The 8102-nt window shown below is 41.2% G+C and overlaps 2 pseudogenes; both read right to left on the bottom strand.

Annotated features, from left to right (window-relative positions):
- Nucleotides 1–646: 646 nt before the first annotated feature.
- Nucleotides 647–2457, bottom strand: LOC102771710 (annotated as a pseudogene).
- A 4647-nt stretch (nt 2458–7104) lies between these two features.
- On the bottom strand, nt 7105–7884 carry LOC102771419 (annotated as a pseudogene).
- Between the last annotated feature and the right edge of the window lie 218 nt (nt 7885–8102).

Below are 8102 nucleotides of genomic sequence, written 5' to 3'. Positions count from 1 at the left end.
CCATTAGAGAGTCACTTGCTTTCTCAGCAGATTTTGAATGGTCTCCTTGTTGCTGGTGGTTTCTGCATTGAGGGTAAGGCACTGATGTGAGATCTGGCATGGGCCTGCCTGCCTTTCTATCCTAGAAGAGGAAAGGGCTCTGGTAAAAAGGAGGAGGGAACAGAGAATCAGCATTGTGCCTTGAATGAATTTGTTCTCAGGAAGATCACTTTCAGAAAAGAGAATCTATAGCACTTGAGGATCTTGTGATTGATTCCCGCTTGGACTGCCCAAGAGCCCAAGGGAAAGTTTTTGCACACACGGACCCATTAGAAGACCACTCATTTAGGACTGATTATAAATATGCTTATGCTATTGGATACAGGGTCCTTTGAATAAAACCTCAAGAATTTGAAATCATTATTATTATTTTATTTTTATTTTTAAAATAGGTTTTTATAAATAATGTATTCAAAGATTTTGACCCACTACATAAAGAATCCCACTCCTTAAGAAAAATATACAAGTTTGGTAAGAGTTTACATTCTGAGAGTGTCAAGCTTGATGCCAAGCCTTGAGATTTCTACTGCTTCAGTTCCAAAGGACCAACGGAAACAATTTTAGTACACCAAACTCCACTATGCTGTATAGTTCCTTTTCTCCTGTGTCAGACAGCTTGTTTCGGCTTCATTAACCCCTTCTTTGTGCCTTGATGGATCTTGGGATCCAATTTCCAGATTTTTGGATTTCCTTTAATAGGAAACTTCACAATCATTGCCTTGGGAGTTGTGCAGATAAAAACAAATGGAGACTCAGATTCTTGACTCATGTCTGGCTACTGATCCTTAAATTAATTCTAGGACAAGCGGTCAATTAGGTCGACACAGCCCAAAAGACAACTTGATGGATAGTCATTGGGAAATTCCACATTTTTCCCACAAAGAAAATGATATATAGTCTGGAGTTCTGAGACTTCTTGAGGGGAGGATCTTTTGGCTGTGGCTGCTATCCAAAGTCATCCTCTGTGAGGGGTGTACCAGCTTCTTCCCTCCACCTTTTAAATCCCTCTGACAAGCAGAGAAGCCCAAGGCTGATGCATATAGAGGCACCAGCCACCATCAAAGCCTTCCTGAAATTCTTCGTCCTGGATTCGCAACTGGTGCCAATATAAGTTGAATTCTGGTTCTGAGCCTGCTGAATGGAAATCCAGGTGTGGCTGCACCTGTCTGATCTATCCACTGGGGAGGGGACTGGTACAGGTTGGGATTCACCAGAATTCCCAAAGGCTCTTCAGAAGATCTACCCAATTTGGTCAGTGATTGGTTCAAGGTTCCACTGGCAATGGCCTGTATTAATTGTCTCATCTAGTTTGCTATAATACTTGGCTAGTGGATTTTCATCTTCCACGATCTTTTTGCCTGCAAAATCAATGGTGATCTTCTTAGAAAGTCAAGAGGCATGTCAAAATTCTCTCAGTTTCTCGTCTTGCTTCTGCAAAGTTTCCCGCTCAATCTTGGATAACCACTGATTAGAATCACTGGCAAAGTAACCTGACTCATCATCAATTACTTGGGTCCTTTGAATACTAGTTCTATCAAACTCTAACAGTTTGTCTTTATGCTTGATAGCCTTCTCCAGACCAGACTTAAATCGAAACTCTTGGTGAGGAAGAAGGTCCTTGGTAGAGATGTCCACTTTTCCAGAATTCTCCATCCCTGACATTAGCTTCTTGAGCAATTTCTGGCTCTTGTTTGAGTCACGTTGTAAAATATTCTGTTCTTCATGAGTACATACCAGAGTACCACAGAATAAGCAAGGACACAGGCTATACGCCCGCAGATCACACAGTTATTGATCACTTTGTGCTTCTGGCCCAGGCAATCACAAGGGTGGCGACCTGGGATCAGGACTGCAAGCTTGTCTTGTCCCTCTTTTGTGTATAAACTGACAAACTTTGTCTTCTTCTTTAAGGAGTTGTTGTTCCCTTGTGCCTTGGCCAAATCAAAAGGTGTTTTGACTTCTATGGTTGTGTCAGGTCCAGCAAATGCAGGAGCTTCCTGTCTGTTTCTCCCTTTTTGCCTCCTTCGCTTTAGCTGGTCTCCTGATCGCTGCCCATCTAAAATGTCATCTGTTTTTGAAGGACTGCTGCAGAACATCAGAAATCGACTCCTGATCATTCTGTTGCCATTTGTTTATAAGCTCTTCTATGAATTGACCTTTTTTGCCCTCATATCCCTTTGGGACTTTCAATTGACAAAACATATTGCATGACCTCCTCACTGACTTCCAGGGCAAAAGTTTTCCACAAATGCTGGGTACACCAGCCCACCAGCTGCTCCGAGGGCACACCTCCAACCACCTCAATTTTCCCCAGCAGAACAGCTGGGCTGAGAAAGCCTGGAGTCCTGTGCCAGACTAGTTCCCTTCGCAACAGCGACTTGCTTGCCTGCGTTCCACCAGGCTGCACCGCCCCGCCATAGCGTCGTCTCCCCTTCCACCTGTGCTGTTATTATTATTTTTTAAATATATTTTTATTGATTTCAGAGAGGAAAGGAGAGGGAGAGAGAGATAGAAACATCAATGATGAGAGGGAATCATTGATTGGCTGCCTCCTGCTCCCTCCACACTGGGGTCCAGTCCGCAACTAGGGCATGTGCCCTGACTGGGAATCGAAACTTGACCTCCTGGTTCATAGGTCAGTGCTCAATCACTGAGTCATGCCGGGTGGGGAAGAATTTGAAATTATTTAACCTAAGAGAAAAGCAAAAGCAGGAAAGGAATATAAAAAGATACAGCTTGGTGGGTAGAGAGCAGTTACTCTCTATTTTATTGAAATTATAATAGAAATCAATATGAGTGTAGACCAGGGTGCTAAAGGGTTCTACCATTGGAATGTACTATGCTGGTAAGTCATTTTTTTTGGAAGGATTTAAAAAAAAGTAACTTGGTTTGATAATGAAATTTTCAAGCTTTGGGAGAATGCTAGTAACATACTTTCTTTGCTCTATCAAAGGAAGGCCAGGATAAAAGGAACACATAGATCGAAAGTTATTTTTAATAAAGTTTACTTGATTTGAATATCTGGGAGAGGAGTTGCTGATTGCTTATAGTAGTATGATGGGCTCTATTTTCAAATAAAGTTCCGCTTTCCTCACTGACTGGCTGTGTAGCCCTGGGAGATGTTTTAATGGTCTCAAAGTCTCAGTTTCCATATCTGTAAAACAGCACCTACTTAGGAGAATGAGGATTAAATTAGATAACACGAATGATTAAATGGAAGCTGTTTTGCATGCTGCTGGCACCTACTAATTGCTCAGTAAGTAATAACTATTAGCCAGAACCTGTAGGGAATTTTAGTAAAATAGGTTCACTCGTTAGAGCTTATGTGAAGCCTTTGACTTTTGACAGCCTCTAATATTCCAGTTTTCATTCAGCTCATTCAAGCTGTATTGAAATGCATAGTAACAAGTCAGTGAATCTTTCATCCCTTCAGTGTAGCACAGCGGAGAGAAGAGTGGATTGGTGCTTTAGAGTCTCTGGCTTGCCCCCTCCGGTCTGCCACTAATCAGCAGTGGGTGATGGGCAGATTACTGGACTACAGTATCATATGCGAAGAAATGAGGCTTTTGCTCAAAACTGTCTGTATGCAAGGGGCCTGTGCTAGTGTAAATGGATAATGTTGTAGGAGGATAATTATGGTTAAGAATGAACCTGCCCTGTTACGCAGCCTACGAAAAGCCTGTGTTGGCTTAGCAGAGCCAGGAAACCAAAATCCCGGTGGGAGATGCATGCTGAGCTGGACTTCCCACATGGTCCCACATGTAGGACTTAGAGCTTTATTTAAGCTCCATAAATCTTATTCTTTGGATACATTTCATCCCTTTAAAAACATTTTAATTGATGCCCTCTTGAATTTTCTGTTATTAATACTTGGAAAAAGATTCTTTCATATAATAGACCAAATAATGCAAAAAAGAAAAAATGCAAATATAAGAACATAAAAAGATGTGTCAGAAAAAGAATTAAAATTATGTTGACAGCTTTCTTTTCCTTTTAGGAACAGATGAAACTTTTCTAAAAGATGAAACTGGTTGGCGGTATGTAGTCAACATTTAATAAAATGAATATGGGCAGAAGGCACTTGTGGTTCCATCAGATTCTGATGAAAATACATCTAAGAATCGACGTGACTTTTCAGCCTGCAAATTTGCATTTGTCAAAGAAGGCCTTCTGTAAGGATTCCAGAAGGGTTCTGATCCTGTCTGCCTCCCGTGTCTTTTTATAGTGTAAGCTTTCAAGCTGAAGTAGGAACTGCTAATTAGCACAGACACCAATCTTCACCTTTTAACTCCCGCAGAAGAACCCACTCGAGTTTGTGAAGTCTGCAGAGCAAAGGTAATTGCCCATTTTTCTTAAGTTAAAAAAAGTGAAAAGTGACTTAAGGTTAACTTTCTGTTTCCTGGAAATCTCACAGTAGGAGTCTTGAGGCAGCCACATTCCCTTTGAACTGAGAGCTGGATAGGATTGATGGTCCAGTCACTTTCAGGGTGTTCCAGTCGATAATTGAGAACACTGCAAAAGCATCATAGCTCATCTAAATACCACTTTAGAAAGTTCCAGTTTCCCTCATGGGGCAAGAAAGGCAAATGTGTGCTCATTATCACTGTACATGGCTTCTGCCAATTAGCCACATTCCAGAAGCATCACCAGAAGTCAGGATAAGGCTTTTTGCGGAGTGAGTCAGGGGTGCCCCATGCCTAATTAGCTCGATTGAATTATTCAGCATCAAATGGGGAACCAGTCAGGACTTCCAATTATAATTCAGAAATGTTTCTGTTTTACATTGCAATAAAAATAACACTCCGGAGTGAAAGAATCAGATAAGGCACAGTTACAGGAAATGCTGGGGGAACAATTACCAAGAAGTGAAATTAGAAAGCTTCAAATGGATGGGTGAAACCTGACTGGAATAAACATAGCCTTCCTCTCAGTAAATTGTTGAGAAAATGTTCCTCACGAAGACAGTAAAATCTTTAGCCTTGTAGGTCATGAACATTCCAGGAATGGTCTAATTTTTATAAGACTGGTTTAATCCTATGGGATGGGGTTGGACGTTAAATTCTCACTTGATATTACAGTTTGAATCTCCAGTGAGACTTAGCCAAGTAGTGCCAGGTGGAAGGGTGTTCCTGGCAAAGCATATTATATTTTATTGGTGGCAGTGATGAGTCTATTAAACTAAGGAGATTTCAGTTTAAATAATAACGTTGATAATGAAACTATGTCCTTTCTTAACTGGTGAAAATATGAATGCTTCTCTTTACATTGGCTCAGGTTCCGTCATTAATGACAGAGATGGTTAACAATGAATATAAAATACCTCCTTTGCAGGTGTTGGGAAGGAGGAGGTAGGGAATCCCATGACAATTCAGAGTTTCAGAACTGGCATCTGGAATGATCAGACTCTGATCCTCAGAATCAATTTGATTGTTCCCTATCTAGCTAGAGCAACTTGGCGAGAGAGAAATGATATTGGGACTTAGAAAATGCCTAAGAGTGTTGTCTGTATCTTAACTACAATGTCTAAAAGTGTGTACTGAAGGCTTCTATTTACATAATTACATTTGAGTACACTTATCCTAATTCATGAAGTAGTGCTATCCTGAGAGCACTGTGTAGCCAAGGACACTGAACTAGTCGGCATCCATCTCATCCAGGCTAAGAGATGACACTTTTCTGAGCCTGGTCTGTGTCAGAACATTTTACTGACTCAGCTGACTTTCATAATGTCATTAAAGGGTAATAGTATGTTAGTTTCATATTTCTGTGGTAACAGAATAATACAAAGCTAGTGGCTTAAACCAACACTCATTCATTATCTTACAGAGCTGAAAGTCACAAGTACACAATGGTCTCCCTGGGTTAAAAATGAGGGTGTTGGCAGGGCTGCCTTCTTCCGGAGGCTCTAGGGAGAATCCATCGCCTGGGTTTCCAGTTGCTGTGAGACAGTGTGCCAAGCAACACTGGCAGCAGCCGCATACATCTCGTGTTTACCATATCTTTCAATTGCATCACTTTCTTTTGAGCCTGATTTAATCTTGTGTTGTTTTGTACGCTAACATGCCGTACAGGTGTGTAGCCTAGGAACCATAGGCTACACCACATACAGTAGGTGTGCAGTAGGCTGTGCCATCTAGGTTTGTGTAAGTATGCTCTTTAATGTTCTCACAACAACAAAATTGCCTAATGATACATATCTCTGTCATTAAAAGACTCATGATTGTGTATGTTGACTCTAGTTCTTCTCCATGGCCATACTGTAGCTTAAGCCTCCACTGTCCCTGTTACCCAGTCAGCAATTTGTTCACTTTTCTCCCTGCTTCCCCTCTTGCATCCCTACAATCTACTTTCCAAAGACCAATTAGAATGGTTTTTTAAAAAAGAAAATTCAAATTAGATCTTATTACTCTTGCTTAAAACCCTTCAGGAGCTCCCACTGTACTCAGTATACATTTTAATTCTGTAACAAGTTCTGAAACCTCTTGCAGGGTCTGGCCCTTGTTTGTCTCTGCAAACTTACCTCATGCTTCCTTCCCTCTTGCTCACTGTTCTCTTACCAGTTTTCTTCTTAATCTGTAAATGCATGAAGTTCTTCCCAGCCTCGGGCCCTTGCGCATGCTGTGCCCTCTGCTCTGCGTGTTTGTTCCTCTTGCTCTTTACACGGCTGGTTCCTTTCATCTGTCAGCGCTCAGCTGATTAGGCAACTTAAACAAGTTCTTCCCTTCTCATTATTCTTACCACAGCCCTCTGTTGTTGTCTTTTCTTCATAATTTGTACTATCTGTATGTTTCCTGAAGGTATAGTGCCTGGGACACAGGAAGTACACAATGGGAATTTTAAAAAAATCCCAGCTTGTAGGAAAGGGACCAACTATTCAGTTGGAAGAGATAATACTTTCCTCTCACGTTGCAGGGAGACCAGGAGAGAATTCACAGTGCACTTAGTTTGGTATCTGGTATAGAAGAAGCTGCTGTTACTTTCTTTATTTTTTATTTTAATGCTTCCACTGATTATTTTATTCAGAAAAAATAAAACAAAAGAAGATGATAGAGACAAAAATCCTGGTCATTTGCAATGTCTATCAGTTTTCAATTTGAACCACCTGTCCAGAAGTATTTCATGCAAAACTCCATCTTTCCAGGCCTTTAAAGAATTTCATTGTCTTCTTGCTTGTTTTAAGTTTGTAGTCCTGGAAGCTCTGAAGTCCCCCCCCGCCCCCCGCATAATTCACACCATTTAATATTTCCTTTGTCTTCTGGGATACCAGCTTTTTTCTTAGTTTCTCTTTCAGCTCAGGCTCTTATCTTTATCATGTCTTCCTCTCCTGTTGCTTTAGTTTTTGCTTCTATATGGTCTCCTTAATTTCATCTGCTAAAACAGCTGCTTGAGGCCAATAAAATCATTTTCCAATCTTGTAAGACTGGCTCCCATTGTTCTCTTAGTCCAATCACATGTGAATGCCCAACAAGTCCATCTGAATTTATACCAAGATATGTTCCTTAGCCAGATTCTAGGGCAATTCTGGAATCAGACAAATTTGACAGCTGTAAGCTGGTCCGGAGGATTAGGACCCTCATCAGCTTCCTTATATGGAGCTCTCAGTGCAAAAGTCCATTGCCAAATGCATGTATGTAGGTTTTTTTTTTTTTTTAAATTCATTTCAATCGTTCTGGCTCCTGAAATTTCACCAAAGTTTGTTACTGTCCATCAGATTCCAACAATATCAAGTTGGGCTTCTTCATCCTTTTTTCCCCTCTCTTTCTCTTTGCTCTTTTTCTTTTCATTCTTGGCCTTGGTGGTCTTGAGCACGGGTTTGGTGGACCTCACATAGGAGTGTTCTGCCATGGTTCTGGGGGTGCTTCTGTAGAAAGGTGGGAGCTGGCTCAGGATAAAACAGCTTGACTGGCCAGGAAAGGGCGAGGGAGAACCCAAGCTTGAAAGCGCAGGCATGCACACGCACCAGCGGCAGCACGGTGCCTCTGCTCAAAGCTGTTGTTACTTTCATAAATGGGTTAGATAGTGTTTAAATGCAAAATTCCATACTTATTTATGTCTGTCAAATG

This window comes from Myotis davidii, unplaced genomic scaffold (genome assembly GCF_000327345.1).
Source record: "Myotis davidii unplaced genomic scaffold, ASM32734v1 scaffold2236, whole genome shotgun sequence".
Taxonomy (NCBI): domain Eukaryota; kingdom Metazoa; phylum Chordata; class Mammalia; order Chiroptera; family Vespertilionidae; genus Myotis; species Myotis davidii.
This window is presented reverse-complemented; position numbering and strand designations above follow the sequence as displayed.